This window comes from Oreochromis niloticus, linkage group LG23, assembly GCF_001858045.2.
Source record: "Oreochromis niloticus isolate F11D_XX linkage group LG23, O_niloticus_UMD_NMBU, whole genome shotgun sequence".
NCBI lineage: Eukaryota > Metazoa > Chordata > Actinopteri > Cichliformes > Cichlidae > Oreochromis > Oreochromis niloticus.
In genome coordinates, this window is record NC_031986.2 from 18618072 (window position 1) to 18631912 (window position 13841).

The window sequence follows — 13841 nt, forward strand, 5'->3', positions numbered from 1 at the left end:
TTAGTGTCACATTTGGTGTTGTTGGATGACCTGAGTGTAGCTGGAAAATTACCCAAATGCTTACACATTTTGGCTGGAAGATGCAGGGTTGCCAGCCTTTCCAGCTGCTTTGGCAGAACACTAACCATCATTTGGACAGGCTCCTCAAAATCTAGCTGGCTTGAGAAAAAGCAGGAGGGGCTGGTGGACCCTGGAAATGACTAGTTACTGTTTGGGAAGGTGAGCTTCCCGCTTTAAATGTCTCTGGAATGGCTTTATGTATTTTTGTACATTTGCCCACATCAATTAGATGATTTTGAGTGCTGTTTGTTTCAAACCTTCAAAGTGTAGTGGTTGATTGTGTCATTGTCTGTTGGCTAAATATCAAAGCTACTCCCTAAACACACAAAATATTTGGTCCACTGACTTTAAGTTAAGATGCTGAGGTTTTCTTTCCTACTTTCTACATGAACTACTTTGAAATGTATTTCAAAAGTATTTAGATATTAAGACCATTTTAGCAACTTTACAGCATTACATATATTCACAATGACATTTAACTGTTAAGACTGTCATTCCTAAAGGGTTTATACAGTTTTTTTTTTTTAATTAAACCCACACAATGCCTCAATTTTTGTATTTGTTCTGTCACCATGTTGGGTTTTGGGAGCCAGAAGTGATCATACTTGGATAAGTATATATAAACTGCACAGATACAGCAAACAGATATACACATCTGCTAATTAGTGCTATGTATCGTGCTAATAAAACAGGCTCATAAAACAAGAGAATTTGGCCCATCAAATTTCTCTGGTGACCTGTCCCATGCATAACGCTATATTATGTATTTTAGTTTTATGACCAACAGCACCAATCACTCAAACACAGTGGAGACGCCCAGTTAAAGGTCTTTAATTAGCAAATTTCAAGTTAGCAGACGTCTACAGCATCAGTTACATGTAGCTTGCATGGAAGACTCACTAAACTTTAGTGGAGCTTGAAAACGTGATTCAAACCACAGAACGCTTGCCTTCAAAGTAAAAGTTGCACCTTTTGTTGGTTTCAGCAGTAATGCGTAGCTTCTATTTTGAAGGCGAGTGTTTTCCATTTTCCGTCTGTGTTGCATGTTTTTTAAGGTACACTAGTACCGGCCGGGTAGTTAGCAAGTGTTTGTAGACAAATCAGCTTATTTTATGCAAATTACAGGTGACCAAAGCAATCACAAGAAGATTTTTCATGCAACTACCTTCTTTATGATCAAATTATACCAACAAGAGCCAGCAATTGCTCACCAATTGGTTGAGGAATCTACATTTTTCCCCCAAATCAGAGGTTGCAAAAGGGGAGCTGACAGTTCCCTAGGCCCGTGTGACTAAAGTCTTAGCATGGGAGTCTATTTGAGTCTATTTCTTATTCCTTTCTTAGTATATTCTGGATATATATTTATAGCATCATCCAACCCAAGGTTTTAGTTCATAACTAACCTCAAATGTTTGTTTTCTGAATGCATCAATACTGTAATTTGAATAGCCAGTACTTTTTTCACGTATAAAAGATAAATCTTTTCTGTATTTGTTTCCTTCACAGGAGGAGTTGCCCACTGTAGAGTCTCTTGTTGCTTGTTTATTAAAAAGAGGTTTTGGTTTCCTAACAAGTATGTTTTATATTGTCTGGTTTTGGAACACATGGAGAAACAATCCAGTATGTGTGTGTCCTAACACCCTTAATCCCCTGTGTTTTGGGGTTGTTTCCTGTTGTTTCAGATTGTTTTCACTACTAACAAACCTCACTGCAGTTTGCTTGGAAGAGGAGAAAGATCCACATTTTCAGGCGTCTGGGTGCTGCGATGTTCTTGTTCTCACCTGGCCAAACAAACTTGAACCAAAGCATTAAATACTTGAGGCGTCCTCGGTGTGAGCGCACCCCGAGTGGCGAGCGCGTATCTTTGCACTGATATTAGAATGACAGAGTGGACTGCAGATGCATAAAACCTGGCTCCTGTCCCACATTAACATTGCCCGTCTGCTGATAGATCGACTCTGGCTGCATATGCAATGCGTTAAGATGCCTCCCGCCGCTGGTAGAAAGACACCTGCGTGATTGATGCATGCTATTTAGCAGCGGGAAAGAACAAGTGCACCTCCGCTCCAGGGAGTGTTCGCCAGCACCTTGTACCGGACAGCTGTGGGTGGCCAGAGGGAGACAGAGAGGGAGAGAGTGAGGAATAAAGATTAAAAAAGTCAGGGGAAGGCAGAATGGATGAGAAAAGGTAAAACATTGAGGGAGATGAAAGAGAGCGAAGGAGAGAAAGGGAAAGCAAAAAGTGAGAGATGAAATGACGGAGAGAAAGAGTGGATGTATGAGAACAAGAGCGAGCGACCTACATCTGTTACTCATTATCCTCCTGGCCCCCTCTCTGGTAATCGCTCCATCTGACATAACTCACAGCAGACCTCACTTTGACTACAGATGGGAGTCGATGGGAGGGGGGTAAAAGTTATTCAAGGCAAAGTTGCAAAAGGTATGATTGATCTCTTCTTCTCTATCTCTCAGTGAACACAAAGAAATAAAGAGGTGCGACTGAAGTTCTGCATCATTAAAGGGAAAATTCTGTGTTTTTTGTCCCACTTTTGGACATCATTCCTGTGGGTGATAATATTGTATTCACCATGGTAATTGCCAAGATCTGGCAACGCTGTTAAACAGAAGTCTGGGCAGGAAACACACAATCAGACAGGTTGTAATTTAACCCCTGGGCGAGCCAAATTTATTTAGAAGTGAAAACAGAGAAGAGTAAAATTATTATCCAATCCCTGAGCTTCAGAGATAGAGATGTTACCTCCAAATGAAGTGGTTTGGATCATCTTGGCTTGTTTACAACCTCGTTGAACTTGTTATTCATTACTTATCTCTAGAATAGAGACAAGGGTAAAGACTTTTCTTTATAAGAAGCTTTCTGGTTGCCATTTTGTCACCAGGGTTTTCTTTACCACCATCCAAGGTTCTCCAAGGTGGTAAACCCCTACTTGAAGGTAATGAGAGATTTTTAATTTTCATAATGTTGTGGATTACATATTTTCCTAAAAGATCTCTTATTTGATCTTGGGACGAATGACAAAACTCTTTGGTGTTGCATTTGGAAGAGCATACGAATCTGCCAAATCAAACATGTGGAGCTACCCATTGCGGTGACCTCCTGTGAATAAGTGGAAAGTTGAAAGTATCTTACTTATATAGCTTTTCAAGTTAAGGAATAGGATCCTCTGAGGCCAAGGCTAGCACCAGGGGTGACCCTAACCTTAACCTGTGGCAATCAGAATCTATCATAAAATAATCATGTTTCTCCAAATTATAGACTCATGGTAGGGTAGAGTTATTAGCAATATGACTTTGCCATCAGGGGTTTAAACCAGATATCTATTATTTGCCATCCTGATACTTGGGCTATTCTAAGATGCCCTCACAGAGCTCAGTCTAGCCAGTGGCTTCCAAGATTTTCCTTAGCAATCAAATTGTGAATCACATTTGTGTAATAATCAATTGAAAAGATGGTAAGACCTACAGAAGCAGCACAGATGTTATAATAAGCAGCACCCTTCTGTTCCTAACTTTGGCATCTTTTTCGAAATGAGAAAAAAAGAGATAAACTCAAAGAAAGGTGTCCCAAGAAATAAGAAATTACATGCATGCAAATTGGGTATGGGGATACAAATAGCGTGTTATTATAATCAGATTCTCCTCAGTATCTTGCAGGTCATTGAATTCTCGAGGATGTGCAGAGACTGTTGAGGCCTCTGCCTGCTCTTAATCACCATGTCTTGAAATGAGATCCGTAGTCGCTGCGAGGAGCCCCTGGGGGCCGGCGGCACACTTGTAGACTCGGGAAGGTCAGGCCCCCATTGTGCTTCTCAATAGTCAAGTGCTCTTTTTTAATCACAGAGCTGCTCTCGCTCAGGGTTTTGCAATCATACACATACCCGAGTTGTGTTGTCAGAGTGTCTGACCGTAACAGCTCTTGAATATGCAAGGTGGCTTTTTGTGTGTGTGTGTAACTGCATCACTGACACTGTGGAGGCAGGTGTAATGTTTGGCCGACGAGTGCAGCTTTCAGCACCTGTAGCATGACCTCATTGTGCAATTTATGCCCTAGGTTCTCACAACTTCAGCCTTCATTTGAGCACAGATTTTTAATTCGAAGTCAGCATTTAATGATTTATATGTGCCCTCCTGGCCTTCGTTAGATTTGTTTGTTTGTTTTTAATGTGTCAATGATTTTTCACAATTCTGTCAAATAAGTTTCTTTTCTTTCTGAAAATGAATATACACAAACTGTTGCCAAACAATAAGCTTTTTAGCTTCTCTTTGTTGTCTTTTTAAGTATGATCAGTATGACCCAATCACAGTGGAGCAGGCTTTGGCTGCATAAGCCACCGTGTAATGATGATATGACTTTTTATTAGCTTTTTATTTATTTTTTAAGCTGCAGTCATAAGCAATGACACAGAACTGGACATATAATCCACTCTTGGATATTCTGGCTCCAGTGAAACCCCCGGAAAATTGGTCATTCCCCCCAGAGGCTAAGTAATCAGACTAGTCAATGGATTCCAGGATTACATCTTATCATATCTAACAATCTTGCAGTAAATAGGGTCACTAAAAGCCCCGAAAAAGCCTTTAAAAAACTATATGGACAAAGGTACTGGGTGACTTACACATTACAGCTGCAGGAGCTGCTCAGCCATGGAAGCCCATCCCATGAAGCTCCCAGCCCGCAGGTGTTACACTGATGTTAATGCTGTTTGCAACCCTGCAGTTGGAGACTTTTATGCACTTTTCAGCACCCGATTATCACAAGTGTGTAATTTTACATGGTCTTTCACTCCACAGCTGAGTTGCTATGGTTACTATACTACTTACAACTAGCTGAACATGAAACATTTAAGAGGCGAAAAAAAATACCAAAAGCTGACTTGTTGCATTGGTGGTATCCATGTTACAGTGCTATGCTCAGATTCAGCAAGCTTATTATTTTAAACATTTTGGTAAAGGCAGACTGAATGGCTAGTTGCTTGATTTTATACACTTGTGGCAATGGGGCTGGAAACACCTGAATTCAAAGATTAAGAGGTGTGGCTCAGTGCTTTTCTCCATAAAGAACTGCATAAGATACTACCTCAGTTTGAATTATTGTTTATTTTTGTTGCATCAATAAAATGGTTTCCGGTACTTGATGCCCCTATTTGTGCCCCCTCACACTGTGCACTCCAATTACAAAAAACCTTCAGACCAACTAGTTGAAAATGATGAAGAAGGTCTTGCTAGAAATCCTGCTTGTTGTTTTATTGAAAAGGAAAGATACAAGGTTATTGGCAAATTGCTTGAAACCTGAAACTTTTGTGGCTGGAAATGATTGCAATGCATATTGTGTGCTATGTTGAGCGTACTGCAAACTCAAAAAAGAGCATAGGCTTTGAGAAACTGACAACAATGAATTTACTGGGAAAGTGTATATTTTTACTTAGATGGTTTAAAAGTGGTATTTAAAGGTCTTAGAAAGACTTGAAGTGAATTTCTTTATACTGGTAAACACCGTGAATAATTGATTTGTAGGTAAGTAGCAGAGGATGATAGTTATAGCCGTTAATTCAGAAATCAAAATTATCTTCTAAACTGAGGCTTAAATATATTAGCTTAGATTTTTTTTTTGTTACTGAAACTAAGGAGTAAAAAAACAGTTTCCCCAGCAAGTTTCCCTGTTTTTTGTGTTTCTTTGGTTTACTGAGTGCAACAGGTTGTTACATCTTGGTCTGTTTTATCTCAAAAGGCCATGTAAGAGTTTACAAAGGCGGTGTGCAGTGTTTGTAATATTGTGCAATTAGGGGTCTACACAAAACTGAAGATAGACCACTACACACTGGCTGTAGACCCAAACCAAACAGAGAGATGATTTGAGATGATTGGCCCACCTAGTCAAAGACGTACGGGACATGATACATTTGTTAGTTTTTGTAGATTTCTGGCTGTAATTTAGTGAATGTATGTCTTTGGTTTCAGTCCTGACCACATTAGACAGTCCATAACTGTGTGAGCTGAGTTTCTCAAGGTGTGTTTTCAAGCTGCTGCTGTTGCCAGCGGGTGAAGGGATGAGGCATGAAATTTAACATAGGAGTGGAAAGGACTTCACCGAAGGCACCTTACAGCTGTAAAAACACACACCCTCACACAGAGAAAAGACTTTGAATGCCAACTCCAGGTGACTGCGCACCTTGGATTCCATTTATCAAAACCCTGTTTGCTCTGGCTGACAAACTGAGGCCGCAGAGGAATTGACTTCCTGGCAAAGATGGATGTGGCATGCTCACATCTGTGAGAAAAACCCTGATAGCTGTGGCCAGAGGCGAGTCCCCAAGATTAAGAAAGGAACTGGTGTTAGAATGGGGTGGAAATCTGGTATTAGGTACTGGAAGTGTTGGACAAAAGAATACCTTTCTGTAAGTGTATTATGGCAGCAGATTGAAGTAAAACTTCCTCTAAATCAACTTTTAAACCTTTAATTAAAGTTTTTGCTGAGTGTGAAGAAAACAGGTTTGCACATTCACATCTGAAAACTGCCTGTTTTAATAAAACTTGGATTTTGCCAGGTAGGAAAACACATATGAATGAGTAATACCCCCCACAATGTGTTTCAGATGCCCTTAGGCAAGAGCCCAAAGCCAAAGCTTGACTTGGAGGTCCTCAATGGCCTTGAGTAGAAAACTGCCTTTGTACTGGGCAAAACTAAGGTGTGAAGTCATATGTTTTTAAAGGTAAAGAAGGTCACCACAGGCACATTAAAATGAATTATATTTGAAAGCAAATGACAGGTTTGTTTTAAGACTTGTCTTTCCCAGCCTAGAATTCCTCAAAGACTAAATGGCGGCAATCCAAAAGGAACCAGCAGTAGTCTCAAACCTGTATTTGTATTGCTGCAGCTCAACAAAAGGCTTACACTGCATATTATTGCAGTAATATACAGAGTATGTCATTTAAAAACGTCAGGGATTAACCTGCTAGAAGTCCTCTGAACAATGTGTTGGCCTTACTTTATCTGTAGACTCTTCAGTTTCTGGTAATCATTGAACTAATCTAGGAACATATACATTGATCATATTAACCCTTGAGGGCTAAGCCATCATACGTGGTAACTGTACACCAACTCTACAGTTTGGAGAATGGCAAATCAGATTTTAATGATAAATATGTGAATGATTATTTTCTTTGATTGCCTGATTGCCTAAATGCCCATCCATAGATCCATCCATCAATCCATCAGAGTTGTGGCTGGGCTGAAGCCTATCTCACCTGTCTCAAGTCGGTCACCCTGGACTGCAATTAAAAGTACATACTCTAATTGCCTGGGATTAGAATGAGGGTTGGGATCATCATTAATGTTGATTGGTCAATATTTCGGAGGTCCACCTCTAGCTGTCAAAAAAGCACTGAAAAATTGGGACATAATCAAAAGATCTCTGGGTGCTGTTGGCTCTGAAATATGGCCTCCATAGATCAGGTTTCTTGCGTGCACCATATAAATTTGGAGCTGGGGATTTTGATCACCCGGTCAAAATTTGGCATGTTTCTAAAACTCATTCTCAGTGCTGTTTGTGATCTAATGGATGTCGGTCCAGAAGGAATATATTGGTCAGGTTCTACAACATTGTTTAGGCCTCAGGTACACAGGCCTGGAGACCAGTCGTCAACCCAGACTCATCAGAGTTTCACAACCGCCTTAGGGATTAGTGACCACAGACAAATCGGTATCTGCCATACAAACTTAATAAGACAATTCCATGTCTCTGTCACTGTTTAAATGATACATTTCAAAGAACTAAAAATAAGCTTAACTGCTGTCCCAAAGGACTGTTGCAACTATATAAACTGAACTACTCAAAGGAAGCCAATAATACTGATCCTTGCCTACATATTCTGCATATTCACATGCTATTATCTGGTTAATGAGGTTAAGTGGGTGGTAGGTGCCAAACTAACATTCACATAGATGCAAAACCCCAAGGTTACCAGGGCAACTTTCATTTTTATTTAATGTTTTTTTGTTTCTTTTGTTTATGTTTTGTGGCTGCTCGGCGTAAAAAGTAGGTATTACACTGTATAGCACTAACTTGAAATGCTTTGGGGCTTGTGTCATGTCAGCTGATCTTGTGCATTAGGCATGCTAATTCACAAACAAACCCTCAATTAAATTTGCACAAACCAAATGACATACAATAACCTCAGAGCTTTCAGTGCCCGCGGACTTTGGGGTGCCTCGGGGCAATTGCCCATTTTGCCCCAGCTGCATTCTGAGGCACTTGCGGTCTGCCCGTTCCATATAAGGAGGGAAAAGACAAACCAAAGTTAGATCAAAGGTCAAAAGTACAGTTTAGACTTCACCGCAGAAACAATTTATGCTCATAAATAGGACTAAATGATAAATAATCCTTTCCTGGACCACCGCTTCTTTCCTGTTAGAGCAGGAGATCAGCTCAGTCTCACTGCCCACACAGCTCACACTCTGGCTTTTGTAGGGCAGCAAACATGTGATACAATAATGTAATAAGGTAAGCTTCACTTAAATACAGGAAGGGCATATTAGATATTTTTACGGCTTAAAAAGAATGCATAATAACGCACTGCTGAAATTGCCTCTGGGAGTTGGATAGGCGTGTAGGAGGGTGGGAGAGGATTGTACATGTTCCTGAGCTCAGATAAGCCAACATTTCCTCCCTGTTTGGGTTTATTTTCCTTCGGCTTTAGAGTCTGGCCTCATATCCCACGCTACAAAGCCTCTGCTCAGTAGAAACCAGAGCCATCTAAAACCTGGACTAGCGGTGTCCTCTTGTGTGAACCCCACCTCCAGTGTTGACCCTTCAGCTGATATGCCTTGAAGTACACAGGAAGCATCATGAGAAGCGCTTGTGCATGCCACATACTGAATTTACATTCCACTCGAATTTATGGTATATTTTGAGAGCGTTGAACAAAGATGGAAATAATAAATAAAATAGATGTGAAGAGGGCTTTCATTCTTTTCTTTCTTTTTTTTCTCAGCAGCACGAGTCACATCAGTGATGTAGAATCACTGATTAGTGCAGCTTGAAAGCGTCAGTGTTTAGTCTCTCAGTTAAAACAGAAACAGGAGCAGCAGATGGATATTAGCAACAGAACTTCAAAGAACACCTTAACTGTGGTCAGACTGGGATAACCTGGGAATGGCGTGGGTGCACTGTTGCATATAAGCTGGTATTTTCCTTTTTCTTTTTCCTGTTGCTGAGGAAAATAAACCACCGTGGAGCCCCTTTCCCCCTCGGGCTCTCTCCCACGTTTAACATGTTATCCTCAACATCTGTAATAATAAGGGGTCATTTGTTGTGATTACGGCTTTTATCTGCGACCTGCATCTTACATCCACAACATCCTCTCCGTTACACCTTCCTCCCCACGCTGGTGTGTTTACACTTACAACGATAAACTCTTGTCTGGGGAGCCCGTGCTTCATTCGCTGGCACCGTGATGGATATCCATATACAGTAACAGTGTAGAATAATATACAGTGGAGTGATAGTTGGAGACCACACTGATGCACTTAACCTGTAACTTGAGTGTCAGAAAAGTAAAAATTTGAAAACAGAACCTATCAATTACTTTCTTTACTTTAAATATTTATTATATATCATTAATATTACTTTACTTTGACTAGAGCTGCTGTCCAAGCTTAACTACAAGACTTTTTTTGCAAAGGTTGTCTAGACAGACACCTATGGTGCCACTAGTTCATGGTATGCCAAATATTTTGGATTAACTCTTAAAATTTGATAATTAGATCCCATGAAGTGTGATTTACAGCTGGTACAGACAGGAGACAGACTGACTGTAAGAGGATGCTAGTAGATGCTAGCAGCCTCTTACAGTTAGCCATTGTTAGCATCCCTTTACAGGATGCTAACGGTCACTGGGGGCTTTTAATGATTTCTTTGAACTGTATGACCACTAATTCTTTACCGACATCTACTGTTGCTTTTGGTGGGAGACGTTCCTTTGAGCATCACCAAACAAGAAACTCACACATGTGGCACAACATCTGTTAACCAAATGGTAAACTTAGCTATGGCCCCAAATGGCTAGAGCTGACACCAAGTACATGTACCTGATTTTATGGTATTTCAAATTGCTCTCTTTATGACATATTTTAATATTCATGGCTTGAGACTTATTTCAAATAATAAACTGTAGCAGCCCATTTAACTATTGGTTCTTCTAGTGTTTAGCACTACTACTATTTTGACTACCTTTATGGTGTCACTGAGAGTATAGTGTCAGTGGTATCATTATTACTGTGGTAGACAATTTTTAACTGGAAAAAGAAAAAGGACAAAATGTTTCTGGGTCTGTGCCGTGATGTCAAACGTGTCAACTTTTGAGTGGCCAGCACGTCGTGGTGTTACAGAAGAAGTGATATCCTTGGTTGGCAAGATGGGAAACATTGGGGCATCTTCCAGATTTCGTTTGGGCTTTGAGAAACTGTCGGAGGATGTGACAGTGTCGTGCTGGAAGAATAATGTAATCTGTCAAAGTGGTAAACAGCGATGCGAGGAGTCGTCCTTCGAGGCGACGAGCTATAGTAGCAGTGTCAAAAACGTCCGCTGCCCTGACATAACAAAAGGCAACGACTTCTTCATGAACTGGCATTAGGATGGCTGAATGAAGAGAAATTAGGTTTTATAGTGAGCTGAAGCATTTGTCTTTGTTTCTTGAAGTTTTAAAGAAATAAAAGACAATGACAGCAACATAAAGGAAGCTTTTTTTCCTCACCAGTTTTTACTCCCATTGTCTTATATGCTGTCTCATGGGCATAGTTTTGTTTAGTTAATTGTCATTTAATATTTATTGCTGTTTTTTTCACAACAGGGGATTGTTAAACATTTTCTCTACATCAAAGTTAAAACTCTAAGAGAAACATTTGTTGTTAACCACATAACTTCACTTTGCAATGTTGGATCATACCCATAGATTCATACTTAGAGTCAAGAGTTAGAAATAAAAGGGTGCTGATGTTCACAAAAATCAACCCTGTTCCAGCATTTATTTAAAATAGACCACAGAGTCAGCTGACCTTATTGGCTTACAAGTTCTGATGTACAATCACCAGCCACTTTGTTAGGTACACCTGTTCAACTGCTCATTAGCACAAATGTCTAATCAGCCAATCATATGGCAGGAACTGAATGCATTTAAAAAGGCAGCTGAAGTTCAAACTGAGCATCGGAAGCATGAAGAAGGGTAATTTAAGTAACTTTGAAAAGGCATTGATGTTGGACTCTATTGTTGTTCTATGTTGGATATTTTTCCAAACATTGCTGACAAGAAAGCAACACAAAAAACACCACTCGTTCCAACCAACATATGGAGAAGAGTATCTCTGTATGCACAACCCTGTGAACCTTGAAGCAGATGGGCTACAGAAGACCACACCGGGTATCACTACTGTTACCTAAGAACAGGAAACTGAGGCTACATTTCATATGCACTCGCCAAAATTGGACAATAGAAGGTTGCAAAAAGGTTTTCTTGTCTGATGAGTCTTGATTTCTGCTGCAACATTCAGATAGGTTCAGAATTTAGTATGAACATGAAAGCAGAGATCCATCCTGCCTTGTATCTGCCTTGAACTTAACAGTTCAGGATGCTGGTGGCGGTTTATTGGTGTGGGGAGATTCTCTTGGCACACTTTGGGCCCCTCAGTACCAACTGAGCATCATTTAAACAGCCTACCTGAGTATTGTTGCTGACCATGTCCATCCCTTTATGACCACAGTGTAGCCATCTTCTAAAGGTTGCTTCCAGCAAGATAGCACGCCGTCACAAAGCTCAAATCATCTCAAACCGGTTTCTTGAACATGACAATGACTTCACTGTACTCAGTTGGCCTCCACAGTCACCAGATCTCAATCCAGTAGAGCACCTTTGGGATGTGGTGGAACAGGAGATTCACATCATATGATGATAATGTGCAAACAACAAATCTGCAACAACAGTTTGATGCTGTCATGTTATCATGGACCAAAATCTCTGAGCAATGTTTCCATCACCTTGTTGGATCTATGCAATGAAGGATTAAAGCAGCTCTGATGGTAAAGCAGGGTCCAGCCTGACACTAGTGGCTCATGTGTCTATACGCAGCAACATTTTAAAATGAACTCCAAATTTCACTGGAAGCCCAAAATTTCAGGGTTATGTGGAATCAACAGATATCAAATGATTCAACTCTGGAAGATAATTTCTTCCACATGAGCCGAGACGCTTCTGATTATACTGATGATATATTTTGGGTTAAAATCAAAACTATTTCCTTATTGATAAGTCTAACTGCAAAGAATGATTTGTTTTCCCTCTCTGGGTGTAATGTACACCAGTCTGTAAGGTCAATCCAAAATTTCATTTACACTCTCTGAGAATGTGAAATGTATGTTGTTCTTGTGGTTACCTCAGTGTCAGAGTATATCGAAGATTTCTCCTAAATTTAACACCATGACCGTCTCAGGTTTTTGCAAAGTTAACGAGTTTTGGTTTCTGCTTTGATTTCATCGTTATCCCTTCTTGTGTAGTCTTTGTCTTTATGTCTCACTACATTAATCCCTTTTCCTTTTGCATCACCTATTGTAGAACGCCAATTTTCTGAAAGCTCTGAAAGCAAATTTTATTTTTAAGGACACTCGAGCACATTATAGGCCGTGTCTCGCATTTCTCTTGCTCATCGAAAGCTGCAGCACACTTCCTTAACACCCCTATCTTCTTCAATCTCCATTATCCCTTCTTCCACACCTTAGAACAGATTAGAGCGCCTCATTCATATCTCCACCCAAATCTAACAGGATTAAGGGGATAAAAAGCCACACTTTTTACATTTCCAGACAATTACCTTTTTAAGAAACCCCACTCCAGTTTCAGCTCGCTTCGTCTTTTGTTTGTCACAAAAATAAAGATTTCTCCCACCTTTTTCTCAGCAGATATAAATCGGTGGTAATCAGCGATGCAGTGGTGAATCAGAAGGTGGGTAAATCCAGCCAGTAATAATCACTTAAACAAGCATCAGTGTGTGGATTATGCTTTAAGCTTCTATTTACCCCTTAAGAATTGCTGTTGCCTCAGGCGTTGGTTCACCTAGATTACAAATAAAAGCATAACATATTTTCTCTCTTATCTTAATAATGCTGCGCAGACAAAACAGTTTTGATTTCATTTGGTCTTCCTGTGAGATATTAGTCTCTAGAACTCATCTCAGGTTAATAAAGGTTGATATATTTTAGTTTCGGGGTGTTTTTTGTGCCATTGCAAGAAATCTACAGCAGCATGCCTCCATCACATTTACTTTCACAGTTTTAATTTGCTCTGCTCTTTCAGTAATCCCCTCACAACACTCTGCTTGTTGCTAAAATATGGTATTCTGTGAGTAAAATGGCAGGTTTATCCCCCCCAACATGTGACTGTCTTCCAGGAAAGCCTGTGAAGCACTTTGTGCAGTCTGTCTGCAAAATAAATACAACAACAGAAGCATTATTTGTACATTTAACAAAAAACATGAACTGGGAACACTACAATACACAGTCACATATGTGAGTTTTTGAACCTGATTTGCATGTTTCTAAAAAATAATATTTAGTGATCAGTGTGATGTTTTACCAGACAATTAAACATCAGGATCCCTCCTGCATCACTATGTTTAATGTAGTCATTTTCTACATTTGGCAGCTGTAAGATATTCTTTTTTTTAAAGTTTCTATTCTACTCAGTATAAAAACTGATAGATGGATAGATAGATAGCA